Consider the following 20570-nt stretch of genomic DNA (forward strand, 5'->3'; position numbering starts at 1 on the left):
CTAAGTACTTACAAGGATGTGTGTGTGTGTGTGTGTGTGTGTGTGTGAGAGAGAGAGAGAGAAGAAGAAGAAGAAGAAGAAGAAGAAGAAGAAGAAGAAGAAGAAGAAGAAGAAGAAGAAGATAATGATGAAAAAGATGAAGATGATGATGAATAAGATGATAGAAGATGAAGATATAAGATCTGTCCTGGTAGAGGGGGTTTCCTTTTCTGGGAATTTTCTATGTCAATGAAATTACTGGTCTGAGCCACCTTAAAAAAATCTCAAAGAAAGCTCTACAGTGACTGTTTAGTGTAGGAGTAAAAAAGTTGATTATATTTACTTTTCATTTATAAATCAGAAAAATTGCCTGGTAAACATGGCCTTCTAATTGCTTAATATTCAAATATCCAGATCCTTAAAGCAGTGTTCTCTAGATTAAGGTATATGAAAAACCCCAGGAAGTAGATGGCTTCACCATCAAGACATATGTTGTATAATCAGTGAACTAATGGAAGATGGGTTCCATACTTTCTAAGATACTATTTTCTTCAGTATTCTTTTGTATCTCCACCAAACTGCTGACTTGGTTTTCATGATTTTCCTGCTCTCATTTCACTTTCTGATTTTTTCTTTACCTCCCTTACTTGATTTTCAAAATCTTTTTTGAGTTCTTCTATAACCTGAGACCAATTCATATTTTTCTTAAGAGGCTTTGGATACAGAAGCTTTGACATTGTTGTCTTCTAAATGTGAAATTTGATCCTCCATAGGACTAAAGTAATTGCCTATGGTCCGATCTTTTTTCTTCTCTTGTTTGCTCATTTCCCCACCCTATGATTTGATTTTAACTCTTTTTTAGGGTGGGGCTCTGCTTCCAGGGTGGAGGACATACTGTCCCATGCTTTTGAGGTTTTTTCAGCTAACTTTAGGGACAACCCACCCACCCAGGGAACCTCATTTCATGGTCTTATGAGGGACTCTAACTGCTCTCCTGGCCTATGGATGACCACAAGTACTCCTCTCTGTCCTGGAACTGTGAGGAGGGTCCCTGCTCCACTATGGCAGTAAAGCTCCTTTTCCTGAGACTGGGGGCCAGACTGCAGCATAGATCTGAGCACAAGAAAAGCCATAGAATCCTGCCTCAGGGATGGAGAGCGGAGAGACTTCTGCAATCCCCCCCAACCTCCTCACCTTCCATGGACTGAGATCTCTGGAAGGAGCTGCCCAGTGGCTCTCCAGACATGCTCATGGTCCCTAGGGCTGGGTCTGCACTAAGGTCTATGATGGACTGGGCTCTCTTTTAATTCTGGTATGGGAAGGGCAGAGTTTTCACACTGCCCTTGTTGGTCCCTGGACTAAGAGGTCTAGAAACTGCTGCTGCCGCCACATATTCAGGGACCTGGATGCCCCATGGGCTGTTCCTGAATGACTGGAGCCAGTTTGCTGTGCTACAGACATTTCTGACCCTGATGTTACTGACCTTTCCTCTGGATCTTCCAAATTATCTTGAGCTGGAACATTGTTTCATTCAGTCTTTCTGTGGATTCCATCACTTTAGAATTTGGGTTCAGTCATTATTTAAAGGTATTTAGAGTGGTCTGGGGAAGAATTTGTGGGAATTCCTACCTCCAGTCCACCATCTTGGCTCTGCCCCAGTCCCATAATTTCTAGTCAGTCTTTTAAACTTGTCTTTATTACAACTTCACTACTCTCCAAACACTTCTCCACTTCATCCTCTACTGCAAGGTATTACCTACCACCAGGCTATTAAAACATAACATACCAATTACCCCCAACCCTTAATCCTCCTGCTCCTCTCATCCATTACCTTATAACTATGGTGCCCGAAGGTACTCCTCAGCAGCAATTTCTGCCCTCTAGACTTGGTTGGTGAGTAAGACTCTCCCTTTCTCCTCAATTTCATTTTTCTGAGCAGACTTAAATGAATTATAATTATCTTTTTCCCCACATTCACACCTCTTTCCTTCTAGACTCACTAATTCTATTGAGGGTTCTACCATCCTTCTCCTTTCATTTAGGTTCACATCCTTAATCAAAAACGTCTGGAGATCAATTGCCTAGAGGATCTCTTTGCTTGGATATTTTCCCCAGGACCTCAAAATCTTATGTTTCTGAAGTCAGACACTATCTTTTTTTTTCCCTTCCTCACTTCCCTATTTTAGCAAGTGACATTTACCCATTCATTTAGTTGACATATCTGAATACTTGGAATTTTCTTGACTTTTCTATTTTCATGACTTCTCTTAAAAATTTAATCCTATTGGATCTACCACCAAATTCTTTCTCTGATATTCTCCTTTCTATATCTACATGTGGTATTTCAATAGCTATCTAACAGGTCTTTCTGTCTGTCTCTTTCCCATTCGTATTGACTTTAATACTGCTGCCAAACTTAGCTTCGTTATTCATAGCTTTGCCCATATCTCTTTTGTTTCAAACCTTTTATTGACTCTCTATTGTTTTTTTTTTTAATTTAGGGTTTGTTTGTTTTTTGCAAGGCAAATGGGGTTAAGTGGCTTGCCCAAAGCCACACAGCTAGGTAATTATTAAGTGCCTGAGACCAGATTTGAACCCAGGTAATCCTGATTCCAGGGCTGGTGCTTTATCCACTGCGCCACCTAGCCACCCCATCTCTATTGTCTTTTGAATAAATTCTTTTTGTTTGGTATTCCTCCTGCATGTTACAATATAGTAATTTATATAGTATAATGATCTAAACTGGACTACTTTGTTTCCAAACCTGTACTGTACTGTACTTTTCCTGCCTCTTCTAATACTGATCCTCATGTCCAAATAGGAGCAGCTAGTTACAAAGTAGAGTGTATCAGGTCTGGAGTCAGAAAGACTACTCTTCCTGAGTTCAAATATGATCTTAATAGCTGTGTGACCCTGGGAAAGTCACTTCACCCTGTTTTACCTCTGTTTCCTCATCTGTAAAATGAACTAGAGAAGGAAATGGCAAACTACTCCAGCATCTTTGCCAAAAAAAAAATGTATCATTGTAGGTGGGGCATTGGCTTTGAAATCAAGAAGACCTGTGTTAAAATTCTATCTTTGACAATAGTTATATACCATTGGCAATACATTTAACTTATGTGAGCTTCAGTTTCCTTATTCTTAAAATGACTGTAAGACTTGGAGTGCCTGCATCAGAGGGTCTTGAATGTAAAGAGTTTGCAAATCTCAATGTGATATAAAATGTCACTTAGCATCATCATCATTTAAATTTCTCCTCCTTCCAGAGCTTTTTGACTTCTTTTGGGTTATCTTGTCATGTGTGAAGTAGGGAATATTGGCAGAAGGTACTTGAATGATAGATGAAAAAGAGGAAAGATGATGAATTTCACAATGAATGGCCTCATTTTGGGGGGAAGAGGGGGTAAATAGACAAGGTTATCAGTTGAGAGAGTGGGGTTAGGAAAAGCTATGGGAGAATTAAGTAGATATGAAAAGTTTTGGAAGAGCTGCTGTGGAGAGTATGTTAGTGAATTGATTAAAGAATGCCTAGAATGATGACCTAGAAGCAGTGAGGGCCCATTTGAGGTTATGTAACATAATTTTATGTCTTCATATAAATGCTTTTTCATTTAGAAAGAGCTCAAGGACTGTGTGTGTGTGTGTGTGTGCGCGCGTGCACCTCAAAATCAAAAACTCTTGATAGAATAAACAATTATATTTAACCTAATAAATACTCAGTGAGTTATCTTCACAGGTATAAGATGGGGAAGGAATAAATAGAAAACAATTGTTCTGGAAAAGATCTGAGAGTTTTAGTGAATTGCAAATGCAGTATAAGTTAGCAAGGCAATATATGTCAGCTAAAAAACTCAAGTGATCTTGGCCTGCATTAAGAGTGGCATAGTTCCTGCATTAGAGACTTCTTAAAGCCTAACCTATGTGACAGAATAGAAAACAGCGGAATTTTCCCAATATTCTTCTCCAAACAACCTGAAAATAATGCTTTACATACTATTTTTTTCTCAATTTATTTTCTTGATGTTTCTCTTTCTTTGTGTGTGTGGGGGGGAGAATTTTGTTTGCTTTTACAACATGATTATTGTAGTAATGTGTTTCATGGTTACACAGTTGCTTTCTCAATGAGGGGAGTGGGGTGGGAGAAAGGGAGAGAATTTGGAACTCAAGGTTTTTGGAAGTAAATGATGAAACTTACTTTTGCATGTAGCTGGGGTAAAAAAAACCTTAAAAATAATAATACTTCAAACTGAATTGTCTAAAATGGTCAAAGCATATGCAAAGGCAATTACAGCTGAGGAAATCAAAGAAATCCATAGTCATATGAAAAATTGCTCCAAGTTATTACTTATTAGAGAAATGCAAATTAAAGCATCTCTGAGATACCACCTCATATCTCTCAGACTGCCCAATATGACCAGAAAGGACAATGATCAATATTGGAAGGGATGCAGGCAATCTGGGACACTAATACATTGTTGGTGGAGCTGTGAACTCATGCAACCTTTCTGGAGAGCAATTTGGGATTATGCACAAAGGGCAACAAAAATGTGCATACCTTTTGACCCAGCAACACCACTCCTGGGTCTGTACCCTGAAGGGATGATGAAAAAGGGTAAAAACATCACTTGTACAAAAATATTTATAGCAGCCCTGTTTGTGGTGGCAAAAAATTGGAAATTAAGTGAATGTCTGTCAGTTGAGGAATGGTTTAACAAACTGTGGTACATGTATGTCATGAAACACTGTTGTTTTATTAGAAACCAGGAGGGATGGGAATTCAGGGAAGCATGGAAAGATTTGCATGAACTGATGCTGAGTGAGATGAGCAGAACCAGAAAAACATTGTACACCCTAGCAGCAACACAGGGGTGGTGATCAACCCTGTTAGACTTGCTCATCCCTTCAGTGCAACAAGCAGGAACAATTTTGAGCTGTCTGCAATGTAGAATACCATCTGTATCCAGAGAAAGAATTACAGACTTTGAACAAAGATGAAAGATTATTACCATCAAATTAGAAAAAAAAGACCATTGTATTATTATGTAATTTTACTATCTCATACTTTATTTTTCTCCCTTAAGGATATGATTTCTCTGTCATCACATTCAACTGAGATCAATGCATAACATGAAACCAATGTAAACACTAAATAGAATGCCTTCTGTGGGGCATGGGGGGGAGGGGAGCAAGAATGGGAGGAAAATTGCAAAACGCAAAATAAATAAACTCTTTAAAAAAAACCTGAATTGTCTAATGGTAGAGACAACAAAAGGTCAGAGTGGGATTTTCTTCTTGTCTAAAACTACCTAGAAAGTTAGTAGGAGAGATCTATGACATGAGTGGAGACTGGTCTGGAGCCCATATGGATAAAACAGTAAGGATAGGACGAGGTGGTAGTGATAAATACAATAGTAACACACTTGGCAGTAGGTCCAAAAGATTAGAGGGTACTGAGGAGCAGTTTCAATTAGAATCCCAAGGAATCACAGGCTCTTCTTAAGTGAGGACTGGAATGAAAACCAAGAGGATGTCAACACCTCTCCTTATATCACACCATCTTTGAAAACTTCTAAACCCCCCAGAATTCTTGAAAGCAACATGAAAATACCTGAAGCCTGAGACAGTACTCTTCCCTCCCCACAATCTTCCATGCTGTGAACAGAGTCCAACATTAACATAAATTTCAAAATCAAGAAATAAAAGAAGAAGATGAGCAAACAAAAAAGAAACTGACCATAAGAAGCTAGGTAATAAGATCAAGATAAACTCAGAAGAAGCTGATGAAGACAAGACAGTTGAAAGGAAAGCTTCAAAGGAAAACTAAAGTTAATTGGAATCTAATCTAACAAGAATCCCTTAAAGTGCAAAAAATTATTTTCAAAACCAAATAAGAATAGTAGAGGAAAGCTTAGGCAAAGAAGTGAAGGCAAAAAAAGACTATTATGAAAAGATAATTAACAACTTGATAAAAAGAGGTATAGAAAAATACCAAAGAAAATAACATCTTAAAAAACAGAACTGCCTAAAAGCAAAAATAAAAAAAAGGTACAAAAATAATTAGAAAGCAGAATTGGTCAAATGGAAGAAATGGTACAAAACAAAAGCTCATTAAAGAAAATATTTCCTTAAAATAGTGCAAAATTGAAGTTAATGACTCCATAATTTGTTCAAAGAGGAAACATGTGTATATTGTCATACACATGTGTATAGATAGATGTGTATATATATATATGCATCTATATATAAGTATAAATATGTATAAGTATGAATACCCACTGATATATAAACATATATAAACTCTTTCTGATTCCATTTGAGCTTTTCTTGCCAAAAATATTAGAGTGATTTGCCATTTCCTTCTCTATCTCATTTTACAGAGCAACAGGGATAAATGACTTGCTCATGGTGTCTAAGACCAAATTATAGCCCAGTAAGATTAGTCTTCCTTATTCTTGGCCCAATTGTCCATCCTCTATACCTCCTAGCTGCACAAAGTGTTAGGCAGGTTGGTTGGATGGTTGGTTGGATGAATCTTGTCTTTTGTTATCAGAAGATGACCATAATGACATCACTGTGGAGAGATGAGTTACAGTTTCTGACTGGCTGATCAGAACAATATGAGCTAGGAATGCCCTACCACAGTAGGGTATTATCCATGTACACACCTGGGTGCGTACTTAACATATCTCACATTTGCTTTGAGGTGCTTCCATTCTACCTTGCTTATGGAACACAGCACCCTCACTTATGAGGACACGGCAGGCTGGGCAGTAGTCCTGTGCCAGTGTCTCCCATGCTGCACAATCAATTCCAAAGTTCTTGCACATGCTAGATTGATATTACAAATCTATCTTATCCAACAAAGAAGGAGAAAGGCATAAAAGAAGAGGATGGAGATAGGGTGATAAAATTAAAAGAGGGTAGAGGACAGAAGCAAGACAAACTTTAGAAGAAAAACAGGATAAAAAGAGAAAAGTATAAAAAAATGAAATAGGATGGGGAAAATGTACAGTTAGTAATCATAACAATGTGAATGAGATGAACTCACCCATAAAGCAGCATAGGGTAGCCATTAGATTGGGTTAGAAAGCAGAATCCAAAAATTGTTTACAAGAAAGAATCTCAGTTTTCCCCTCTTAGCGATAGATAAATCTAGTCATTCAATAAAATAAGAAAGAAGTCAAGGAGAGGAATAGAACCTTAGTAAAGTCAGAAATAACAGACCTCTGGAGAAAACCAAATGGGAACAGAAAAAAAATTTAGGCTTTCTTTTTTTAATGTTAATTTTTCCAACTACATGCAATGGTATTTTTCAGAAATCATTTTTTACAAGGTTTTGAGTTTTGCATTTTTCTCCTTCCCTCCCTTCTATCCCCCTCCCCCAACAGAAAGCAGTCTATTATAGATAGTCTCTGCATCATCTATTAGAGCATTAAAAAACTTTCTATCCAATTGCCAGAAAAAGCACAAATATTAAACACACCATTTTAAATACCATAATGCAGTAAAAAATTACATTTAATAAAGGACAGTGGAAACATAGAATAAAAGTTAATTGGAAATAAAATAATCTAATCCTAAAGAACAAGTGGGACAAAGAAGAAATCATAAAATAGTTCAATTAAAGAGAATGAAAAAATGAGATAATATACCAAAATCTATGAGATGAAGCCAAAACAGTACTTAGTAGAAGTTTTATATCTCTAAATGCATATGGCAGTAAAAATGAAAAAAAAAGATGAATCAATCGGTCAACTTTAAAAAAAAATAGGAAAAAAATTCAAAACACCCAATTAAATATCAAAATGAAAATCTTGAAAATCAAAAGATATTAGTAAAATTGAAATAAAACAAATTTCAATAAATAGGATCTGATTTTTAAAAAATAAAGTAAACCATTGATTAATTTGATTTTTTTTAAAAAAAGAAAACCAAATTGCTAGTATCAAAAATGAACAGGGTAAATCATTCACCAGTGAAGATAAAAATTAAAAAATTTTAGGAGTTATTTTGCCAAATTATATGTCAATAAAACTGATAATCTAAGTGAAATGAATAAATATTCCAAAAATATAAATTACCTGAATGAATAGATGACAAAATAGATTACATAAGTAACCCTATTTTTAAAAAGACATCGAATAAGCTATCGATGAGCTCCCTAAGAAGGAATTCCCAGGACCTGAGGGATTTAAAAGTGAATTCTAAAAAACATTTAAGGAATAATTCATCCCAATTTTATGTAAACTATTTGAAAAAAATAGTTTAAGATGGAGTTCTACTAAATTCCTTTTTATGACATAAATATGGTTTTGATTCCTGAATCAGGGAGCAGCCAAATTAGAAAATTATAGAGCAGTTTCTTTAATGAATATTGATGCAAAATGTTTAAATAAAATGATAGTACAATAAGTACAGCAATGTATCACAAAGATCAAACACTTGACCAGTTGAGATTTATATCAGGAATGCAGAGCTGGCTCAATATTAGGAAAACTATCAACATAATTGATGTAATGATAAAAACAGCAAAACTCTGATTATATCAATAGATGCAGAAAAAAACCTTTGACAAAAATACATCACTCGGGCGGCTAGGTGGCGTAGTGGATAAAGCACCGGCCTTGGAGTCAGGAGTACCTGGGTTCAAATCCGATCTCAGACACTTAATAATTATCTAGCTGTGTGACCTTGGGCAAGCCACTTAGCCCCGTTTGCCTTGCAAAACCCTATAAAAAAATACATCACTCATATTAAAAACATGAGAAAGCATAGGACTCAAATGGAGCTTTTCTTAAAATGATAAAGATTAACTATCTTAGACCAAATACAAGCTTTATTTGTAATGGTGATAAACTTGAAACCTTCCGATTGAGATTATGAGTAAGGGAAGGAATACCATTATCACCACTATTATTCAATATTGTACTAGCCATTGCTAACTATAGCAATAAGACAGGAAAAAGAAGTGAAGGAATAAAAATAGGCAATTAGAAAACAATTCACTCTTTTTCATGTGATGCTATGATATAGAGAACTCTAGAGAATCAACTAAAAAAAACTAATTTAAGCATTTAACTTAAGCAAAGTTGCAGGATATAAAATAAATCCACATAAATCATCAACATTTCTATATACAATTTAAAAAAAAACAACAAAAAATTCCATTTTTAAAAATGGAAACAATTGGATGGTGGTAAAGGGGGGAGGAACGAGAAGAGGCAGAACAGGCAAGGGGCTGGCTGGCTGGCTTTGACTCAGTTTGTAGGGAGCTGCTACAGTATAAGCATTATCTGCCTCCAATGCCACAGTATAACTTGCCCGGGACTTGCAAGAGGTGAGAGATCCTCTGGAGGGACCCAGGAATCTTGGTTTCCTCTTCTGTCTTTGTCATCCAGCCTCCTCCTCTCCGGACCTCTCTGAACTGCAGCAGTGAGTCAACTGAGGCAACTTGACACTTTGCCTTCAGGAAACCATCCCACATCCCAGGAGTGTGGCCAGAAAAAGTTGGCTAGAACTGGAACTGCCAATACATGAGGAATAGATTGGCTTTGGCCCATTCATGATCAGGATGAAAGCCACTCTAAGCAACCAGATTATGGACATTCCAGAGAATGTTGACATTTCTCTGAAGGGTCGGACAGTTATTGTGAAGGGGCCCAGAAGAATCCTCTGCAGGGATTTCAACATATCAGTGCGGAGCCCAGTCTCCTTGGAAAGAAGAAAAAAAGGCTCCCAGTAGACATGTGTTGGAGGGGGCAGGGGGGAGGTCAAAAAGAACTTGCAACCTTACGCACAATCTGTAGTCATGTGCAAAATATGATCAAAGGTGTTTCTCTGGGTTTTTGAAGAGTGCCCATGAGACCAGGTGTTGCTTGTGCGGTTTCTCAGGCCCAAAAAGATGAGTTGATTCTTGAAGGAAATGACATTGAACTTGTATCAAATTCAGCTGCCCTGATCCAACAGGCCACTACAATCAAAACCAAGAATATTAGAAAGTTTTTGGATAGTATCTATGTTTTAGAGAAAGGCATAGTGCAACAAGCTTACAAATAAGTTGGAAAAGATCCCAAAGGCCATGTCCTAAGGAATCAACACTTATTCAGATGTCAAAATAAAAATACTTTTTTGTCATTTGAAAAAATGGCAACAATTAAAAATACTTGGGAGTCTACCTGCTAAGACAAAATCAGGGATTCTATGAACACAATTACAATACTTTTCACACAAATAAAAACAGATCTAAGCAATTAGAGAAATATTAATAACTCAATCCAATATAATAAAATGACAATTTTACCCATGTTAATTGTTCATTAACATGCCAAACTACTGAAGGATTATTTTATAAACTAGAAAAATAGTAACAAAATTCATCTGGGGGGTGGCTAGGTGGTGCAGTGGATAGAACACTGGCCCTGGAGTCAGGAGTACCTGCGTTCACTTCCGATCTCAGTCACTTAATAATTACCTAGCTGTTTGGCTTTGGGCAAGCCACTTAAACCCAATCATTGCCTTGCAAAAAACCTTAAAAAAAAATTCATCTGGAAGAGCAAAAGGTAAAGGATGTCAAGGAAATAATGGGAGGGAAAATGCTAAGGAAGGTGATGTAACAGGTTCAAATTCCAAACTAAATTATAAAGTAATAATCATCAAAAACAATCTAATACTAACAAATAGAGTAGTGGATCAGTGAAATAGAATAGGCACACAATACAGAATAGTAAATGACTTTAGTAATCTAACATTTGATAAATTTGAAGATTCAAGCTTTGTGGGTAAGAACTCATTATTTGACAAAAATGTCTGGGAAAACTGAAAAGCAGCTTGGCAGAAGCTAGTTGTAGACTAACATCTCACCATGTATTCTAAGATAAGGTCAAAATGAAAAAATGACTTAGACATAAATGGTGATGGCATAAGTAAATTAGATGAACATGGGAAAACATACCTGTCAGATCTATGGATAAGAAGAGAAGGAACATTATGGGATAATTTTGATTACATGAAATTAAAAAACCTTTGTCAAAATTAAAAGGAAAACAGGAAAGCCAGGAATTTTATAAGTTTTTTGATAAAGGTTTCATTTATCAACTATATAGAGAACTGAATTCAATTTATTAAAAAAAATACCTAGGGAATGCCCATCAATTTGAGAATGCTTAAATGAGTTGTTGTATATGATTGTGATGTAATATTATTGCACTATAAGAAATGAAAAACAGAATGGTTTCAGAAAAACCTAGAAAGACATATTAACTGAAGTAGAATGAGTAGAACCAGGAATACATTGTACAAAATAAGGCAGTATTGTATGATGAATAACTAGGAAAGACTTAGCTATTCTGATCAAGAGAATGAGCCAAGAGATTTCCAAAGCATCCATGATGAAAAAATGCTATCCACCTCCAGAGGGAGAACTGATGAAATCTGAATGCTGACTGAAGCATACTTTTTTAAAACTTTGTTTTTGTTTTTTTAATTTTCTGTTTATCTTTTGCAAATTACATAGAAATATGTTTTGTGTGGTTACACATGTATAATTCTATACTATATTGCTTCTCAAGGAGGAAGGAGAGAAATGGGGCAATGAAATTTAGAACTCGAAATTTTTTAAATTTAGTGTTAAAAAATTTTTTACATGTAATTGGGAAATGTTTAATGAAATAAAATTTTTAAAAAAATAATGGGGGGCAGCTAGGTGGCACAGTGGATAGAGCACTGGCCCTCAGGAGGACTTGAGTTCAAATCCAGCCTCAGACACTTAATAATTACCTAGCTATGTGACCTTAACTTAACTCCTTAACTCCTTTGCCTTAAATAAAATTTTTTAAAAATGGATGCTCAAATAGAATAGAACATAGCTTTTGTGATATAGATGAGTGATTCAATGGTTAGAGTAGTAGGCCAAAAGTCAGAAAGTACCAAGTTCAGATTCCACCTCAGTCACTTTAACTGTCTGACCTGTGTCTGCATCAGTTTTCATAATTGTAAAAAATCAGGACAATAATAATACCTCTCAAGGTTGTTGTGAGGATCAAATGAGTTAATATTTGTAAAGTGCTTTTTAATACAGAGCCTTGCACATATTAGGCACTATATATTCCCTTCTTTCAAGTTTTAATCTAAATTTGCTCTCTGCATTACCAGTTTTTAAAATACACCAAAGTGTATGATTTAATCTGTGTTTTTCCCAGTTTTTTCCTCACATAAGTTTTACATTATATTTTCTATTTTTCATCTGTTCCCCCATTATACTTCCCCTCCTACTTGTTTTAGTATTTTAAAATACATTTTAATTTAATTATTTTAGTATGGTTTACATAGTATACTACATTTCAGTTGAAAAATATAACTCCTCAGGTTAATAGTTGAAATGATTCTCATATTTTAATGTGCCTGATTGTTTTAAGGATGTAAACACAAATCACTTTTTGTTTTTCAGAATTGGAGAGCATCCAGTATATTAATGTTTTACCAATAATGGCAGAGCATCCACCGCTCTTGGACACAACTCAGATTTTAAGTAGTGATATTCCTCTTCTACCTGCACCTATTGTAAGTGGGGATGGAACACAACAGGTAAGGAAACCTAGTTCTTTCTTCCTTTTGATTACGTATTTATTAGTTTTATAGGAGTTATGTTGAATCTTCAAGATAATGTTGTATTTGTTGTGTTAATCCACTCTTTAAATTCCAGTTCAAAAAGCCTCTTGATGCAATTAAACCACTATATACAATAATACTTGACCTCTGAAGGATATGACTCATTTTATCCAAGCATTCGAACATGTATTTTAAAATTTCCTTGTATTGGAGTTTTGTTGGTATTTAAGTTGCTCTGGATCTTCTTTGTAACATAAGTACATTAGTAACCAAATGATTTAGAAGAATAGGGCTTCACACATTTTATGGCTTCATTAGGTAATAATATGACCATTTCATTCTTCAATAGACTCATAAATTTAACAATTTGCTCTGATGAGAAATTTTAGGATAGTAGAAAGTATGTAATTTTTCATCATGGCATCTTTTACTTAAATTTTTTTCCATTTTTTATATACAATATTATTAACATAGTTACATGATATCTTTCAATTTTGTGCTTAACTTTATATAAAGGGGTTTGATTCAAGCATATGTGACCAGTACCTCACAGGGGAAAAAATACTAGGTATGAAATTTACATGTAAATTAAAAGTATTCAAACTATAATGAATAGTATTTTCAGTTTGGAAGAAAAAGTAGAATTATTAAATTACAAAGGTCTCAGAATAGTCTGACCTTCTCTGTTACTTAATTGTGTAACTAAACCAAAAGAGTATCAAGCTATATTCTTAAAGATATCTAGCAAAGAAAAATTATACAACTTTCTTTTTAGTTTATTGCTGTGCTTGTCATTTACAATCAGAAAATTCTACCATATATCTTACTCTGGTATTTAAATGTTTCCAATTTTGTTCTCTGTGGATGGATCCTAATCTTCACAAAGCTCCTTATTTACAATTGCTAGCTGTTATGGATAGCAAAATTCCCTGCACTTTTAAAAAATAATTGTGTCATTACTTTTTTAATTGTTGACAATGTTTAATAGTTTGTTCAAGAGGCATATGTTGGGGAGACAAAGACAAATTAAACAATCATAATCCTCAAGGAACTTAAAATTATTTTCAGGGGTAATAGTTTGCATCCATTAATAAATACAAAATAAACACAACATAATTTATAACATCAGACCCTAGCCATGGTTGGATTATTCTCAGTAACCTCATAATTGGCATCTTTAATATCTTCTTTTTTCAATCTATATAAGAGGTAGCATGGTATATGGAAAGAGTGGGGCATTGATTGCTAAAAACTTGAATTCAAATTCTACCTCTGCAACTTCTTTTTTTAAATAAACAATTTTAATTTTTTTAATTTGAATTCCAAATTTCATCCCTTTTCCCCTATCTTCCCTTTCTCCCCCCCCCTTTCTTCCTCATTCCCTCCCCTTCAGCTTGATATAGGTTATGCATGTGCAATTATATAAAACATATTTCCATATTAGTCATTTTGTGGATGAAAACTTGAACCAAAAAGAAAGAAACTGAAAAATAGTATGCTTTGGTCTCTGTTCACGTACAAGCAGTTATTTATCTGGAAGTGGCTAAGATTTTTTCATCATGAGTCCTTTTAGGTTGTCTTGTATCATTGTCCTGAGAATAGCTAAGTCATTCAGTTGTTCATCATACAGTATTGCTGTTACTGTGTACAACATTCTTCTTGTTCTCTTCAATTAATTCTACATCAGTTCATGTCTTTCCAGGTTTTTCTGAAATCATTGCTTGTCATTTCTTCTAGCACAGTTCTGCAACTTAGTTCTTCAGTGACCTTGAACAAGTCACTTACTCTCTCTAGGCCTCAGTTTCTTCATCTATAAACTGAAAAGTTTAGATTATTTGACTTCATAGATCTCCTTGAGTTCTATGATATCCTATTCTTTGTAAAGCTTCTTCAAATACCATTTTTATCATGGCTTAAAAATCTATCATGATTTTCTACTTAGTAAATTAAATCCAGGTTCTATCAATTAAAACTGCTAGTCCTGGAGGAGGTGCTGGTATTCCTGCTGCTCTCAGGCTTTGACAGTAGTTGGTATATAAACGTGTATTATTTCTTTGTGTGTGTGTGTGTGTGTGTGTGTTTTATATGTTATGTCTATATATATGTATGTATAAAATGGTAAAAGTCTTTTTTGCTTCTCTTCAACATGGGACACTGTCTCTTATTCAACTCAGATTCTGTTTTCTATCTAGTGCTCATTGTGATTAGAGGTCTTCTCTTTTTTAGAAGGCTCTAATAGGTTGTTCTCTTTACAGGTCTTCAGCTGCTCTAGCACTACCTCTGTACTGCTGCCATTTCTGGGTTCAAGAGATTCTTTGGGGAGAGCTGTGTGGATAACTTTGCTTCCCTTTCCCCCACCATGAGAGAAAACCAGGTCTATTCACTGTTTCTATCCCCTTACCTCACTTAATTTCTCACCAATAAAAGTGTCCAAGAGGAAAAAAAAACATGAGGAATTATAGAATGGTAGAAGATAGAAAAAGAAAGTTGAGATAAAATCAGAGAGAAAATTTTACCTGTTTTCTAAGTTTTGTTCTAAGCTAAACCAGTGCTTAGAAAGTGGAAAGGATTCTTCCTCTCTTTCTCCTTTCTTACTATTCTTTCTAGGTATTCTTTTACTACTCTCTTACTGCTTTTGTCATTGCTGCCATTCCCTCAAATCCCTGCCTGTGTACATATTCTCTGAAATCCTTGCTCTCAAGACTCAAATTCATGCTAGTAGTATTAATGTTAAAGTTCATTGCTCATAAGCGGCTACCCACTAATTAGGAAAAACAATGTAGGAAAATGTGTTCAATATTCAAAAATAATAGATTTACAAATTAAGTTTTAGTCCCCTAACCATTCATAACTTGGGGAATGCTTATTTCCAAAATGCTTCTAGGATTATCTAACACATTATATTGAGAATGTATATCTTAAATATATTAACATATGACCATATTTATAGAACAAATTAAACTATTAATCTATAACTATTATTTTTGAATAAATTCTTTTAAAATAATTACTTGTCATCAGAATGGAATCTAAAATTTGATAATTTGGGAGTGGGGAGATTATATTTTAAAATTTCCCCCACAGATAACATCTCGTGAAATAGGAAATTTTTCATGATGAAATACTTTTTATTAAGGTTTGTAGAAGAAGATGGTGAAAGTAAAATTAAGTAATCCCATAATATTCAGATTTCTCTATTCTGAATAAGTGGAGAGTTAGATTAGATACCAGGCTTTGTTAATAATAAACAGCTGTCTCCATGTCAGGAGAGGAAACAAGGGATAGGAATTCTATGACAGTTTTCCAAATAATTTTATTGTTCATTCAATTTTTTTTAAATTTTATTTTGTTTTGGTAACTCCTGATAAATAGGAACTTTGTTTTATTGGGTTTATATAACTTCACCATTCTAAATTTTGACTATTTCTCTTCAGTCAAACTTAGGCATTAAATTTTGTTGTATAAACCTAACTCTCAGCTTCTTGCTTTATGAAACATGAAAATTAATTTATTTTTAATCATTCTAGCATGAAAATTTATTTTCTTAGCATTCTGATTTTCTGGCAGAATAATAGAAATTATGGCTGATGATCTTTAAAACTATTTTTAAACTACTAAAGTCCTACTGATTTTCATTTATGAGATGTATTGAAAATATATTGAATAACTTCTTACATCACTTATTATGACTTTTTTGTGTAGTCTTAATAGTATTTTTAAAAATTAAACATGATCTATGGGTTATTTTTATCCTAATTTTATCAGTGGGGGAAAAAAGTAAGGGATCATGAAATGAAGGGTTATGCCTAAGATTATGACTATAACCAATATATGGTCAAATGGAAGTTCTTAATTTGGGACCCTAAACTTGTTAGTTTTTTTAAATTTTAATAACTAATATAATTTGTTTTCTTTTTAGTCCTCTGTATTTGATGCATTCGCAAATGTTATTCTACAAAGGCATCTGAAGGTTTTCCCAGATTGCTAAAGGGGTCCTTAACACCAAAAAGATTACGTAAATTCCAGGTCTGCATTAATGTTTCCAATGAATTCCAGTGAACTAGTGCTTTTAAACTTTTGGAAACCCTAAAGCTTGTATTTAACAATAGTCACCCACTCTGACCAGGCTGATCCTTACTTTTTAAATGTACTTTGTTCTTAACTCAGTTTCTTGGTGACCCTGGCTCCCTTCAAGAATCAGATCCTGGGGTGGCTAGGTGGCACAGTGGATGGAGTACCAGCCCTGGAGTCAGGAGGACCTGAGTTCAAATCCGGCCTCAGACACTTAATAATTACCTAGCTGTGTAGCCTTGGGCAAGTCACTTAATCCCATTGCCTTGCAAAAAAACAAACAAACAAAAAAATGAATCAGATCCCATGCCACCTCCAGGGCTTTGTGATGATCCTCCTAGTAATTAATACTCTTCCTCTTTGAATCATGTACTTGGGTGTTTGTGTAAGATCTTTGTGTGTAGGACCTGGTTTTCATTTTATCATTCTATCCCCAGCATCAGCATCCAGTTCCTTGAATCTAAAAGTGCAATGGGTTAAAGAATTGACCTCCAATCGAGCTCAAGCTGCAGGTCAGGCCTACAAGTCACTCACTTCACCTCTCTGTGCTCTAGCCCTAGAGGCCCAAACTCAAATAGACATAAGAGAAAACCACAAATTAACATTGTGTTTTATTGTATTTTAATTTATTTTATTAAAACATTTTCCCATCACAGGGCTGTTTGTTTGACACCTCTGCTCTAAACATTGCAGTACCAACCTTCACTGATTGAAAGAGTTCCTTATCTGGGAGTTCCTCACATCATTAGAATCACACATCTATTCCTTATCCTTATACTTTATCAAATACAGAAATAGGACTCTTCACAGAGGAGGAATGGTAAAGTGAGGTATTGGAGGGGTACTTTGGATGTCACACAGAAACTGAGCAGAGTCATAGGCTCCACTTGTCAGTAGCCATACCAGTAGCTCCTAAAGCTAGAGTCAGAAGGGGGATCTGTGCTGTCATGATTGATGGGTATGTGAGATAACCTGAGTGAATAGTGGAGCAAGGCTGCTAGCTAGATATAGTAGGACCATGTGGACTTTGCAGTCATGAGCTCATTAGTGAAGCTGCTGCATTACCCCATGCAGTTTATTCTTTAAAATTCCTCAGTATTTCACTTTACATTTTCTACAGATAATTTCAAAGAAGGAAAACTATGAAAAGGACTTGAAAAAATGATTTAATTTATAATTCACTAATTTCCAACTAATTTTTCTTTACAAACAAACGCTCCACAGAGCATGAATTTTCATCCAAAAGAGAACTAGGCCAGCTAATTCCAGAAGTTGAAATGTTTAGATTTGTTATTTAGGGGTAGTTAGAAAGGGAAGTGTATCTTCTCTAATTTCCCTATCATACTTCCTTGATTTTAGTAACTAGACTAGATATTTTTTTCACACTTATTCCATAACCACCTCTGATCAGAGAGCTTCCAGCTTCAAATCAGAAGGCAGCTATTAAGGGAATAATTTCCTTAATGGTATAAGAAATGTATTATTTAAATCCAGTTTGGCAATGGAAGAAACCTGAAGTCAAATGAGAAATATTTTTTCATCCTCTTTATATATTTTGATCCAGATTTTGCTCAGCAATTCAGTTACTTACATAATATTGAAATTGAATGGTAAATTCCTACATGTTGATAAATAACAAGTTTTAAGATGATAACTCACAAGAGTGCCTACTTTCTGAATATCATCCTTTAAAAACAGCAGGAGATGCAAAACTGAAGGAATGTGAGAGGCCATCTCATCCAAAAATCTTATTTTACTGATGATAAAACTTGATCAAGATCATATAGGACTTGATCAAGATCATATAGTAATAAGTGTAACAGTCAATATATGAAACCCAGATTCTCATATTCTAGGACTTCCCACTATCATGCATTGCTTCCTAATAGAGGCATAACTAGTATAAATTCTCAAAAGGAAATTTAAAAATCAAAGAAATTAATCACGTGAGATCTGTGAGCCAGTGAGTGGGGTGTGGGGACTGGATGGGGATCAGCAGTTAAAAGAGATAGTGACAAAAATACTAGTAAAAAAAAAACACATACTAAAGCACCCAATAGTAACATCAAAATAGTTAGAAATTTTGACTAAATTCAGTAAAAATTATCTAATTTGTATAGATAAATCTCCAAATATAGTTCATATTTTTCACTCTAATCTTTGTCCTTTGTACATTTTCTTCTGTCTTTTAAAAAAATCTATTTTCATACTCTTAAATATGCTTCTATTTGGAAAGAAAAAAAACATTAAATTCAAGAATGCAGGTTTAATGGTGTAGAGATTTATTTAAAACAATAAACAGTTGTCACTAAAGATACAAGACCAATGAAAAACAATTCCTGTCTTTAAGGAAATTTACATTTTACAAACCTATAAACATATGTAATATACATGACTGTTTGAGGAAGGAAAGAGTGCTAATAAAAGGGAATTAGGAAAGGCTTCGTGTAGAATGCAGTAGCTGTGCTGAAACTTGAAGAAAGGCAAGTTACAAATGATTTAGTGATAAATAAGTTAATTGTTCAGTCATTTGATTAAAAAAGTTATAAAAATATCAAAAAATTTCTCTTGATAATTGTCTATTTACTTGTTTACAAACTACATATATTATATATTCTCTGAATATTAAGCAGAAACTAGGACTATATTGAAATATCTCAATCAGAAAAGAATTTAAAACATGATGTTAGAATATACTTGTAAAAAGCTTTCTTTGAAATCCATTGTTCTGTTGACTGACAGATAATTTTGGAGCTGATGTTGCTCTTTATTGATTTAGTTGCTATAGTTACATGATACATTTGTATATAGCAGGAAGCTCACTGTACATTTATCGGTTTGATAGAAAGCAGTCATTGAAATATGTACCAATGACAGTACTGATAGCTGGTCATACATTTTACATCCTGGTTCAACAGGTGGACTATTAACCTAGATAGAGGAAAAAATAAAATAAAAAACTACTCATAATGGAGTTTGATAGGTTGTTTAGTCAGCAGTGAGTTAATGAGGATTACCTTAGTATTTAGTAAATGTGACAGATTGGAATGTCCTGATGATGAAAATCTTAAAGTAGTTTTGTGCCTTTTAGTGCCAGTTGAATGAGAAAAATAGAAAACTTAACAACCACAGTATGTGAAAGTTCTAAGACTTCAGAAGAAGTGTAATTAACATTTCCATTGAATTCTGTCAGTGGATCCACAGTGAGGGAACAGTCAGAGGATGGAATATAATTGTTATGAATAGATGCCCTGATTGAGAATAAAAGCTACAGATTTACCAGTTTTAATGTAAACTGAGAAATGAAGTACTTCTCAACTGGTTTTCATCTTAGAACAATAATATTAAAGTTGTCATATCTACAGATTACCATATTTTAAATAAGAAGAGCTGCATTTTGAGGGGTATAACATTAATATCAGCTTTTGATTCTTTCTGGTTTATAAACTTAAGACTATAGTTTGTGTACATTGCGAAGAAAATTTTACTTGTATTTTTAAAACAGAGCTTTTTAAAATTTGTCTTTCAGTACTGCATTTTTTACATTCTGTCATTTCCAATAGAATTGGGATTTGATTAAGAAGCCATCTGGCAGCAGTATTTAAAATTTTTTAATTGGAGGCTTTCAGGAATTTTTTTTTAAAGAATAAGAAAAAAAGATTGTAAAATACTTGGTAGAAATGTAATTTCTTATCTTTCAGGCATAGTCTTTTCTCAAAATAATACTTTTGGATCCTTGGAGTAGATTTGTTTACTGTCCTTTGCATTTATATCTACTTGATCTGTTAACTAAGCATGCTGATAGATGAGAGAATTTTATAATGTAATTATCCTGTACTAACTGTCACTTAGGTGCCTCTCTTTAATTTTTGTAGTATATATTACATTATGAATGATCTAAAAGTTACATAGCA

The 20570-nt window shown here is 34.3% G+C and overlaps 1 long non-coding RNA gene across 3 annotated transcripts in view; it reads left to right on the top strand.

Moving 5' to 3' along the window:
* The window catches only part of LOC141508473 (uncharacterized), a 48931-nt gene extending 31267 nt beyond the window's left edge, over window positions 1-17664 (top strand). For all 3 annotated transcript variants that reach the window (XR_012474420.1, XR_012474421.1, XR_012474422.1), the window contains exon 3: window positions 12425-17664. This is a non-coding gene — a long non-coding RNA (uncharacterized LOC141508473). The remainder of the gene's footprint in view (window positions 1-12424) is intronic.
* Window positions 17665-20570: the final 2906 nt, after the last annotated feature.

Source organism: Macrotis lagotis, chromosome 1, assembly GCF_037893015.1.
Source record: "Macrotis lagotis isolate mMagLag1 chromosome 1, bilby.v1.9.chrom.fasta, whole genome shotgun sequence".
NCBI lineage: Eukaryota > Metazoa > Chordata > Mammalia > Peramelemorphia > Peramelidae > Macrotis > Macrotis lagotis.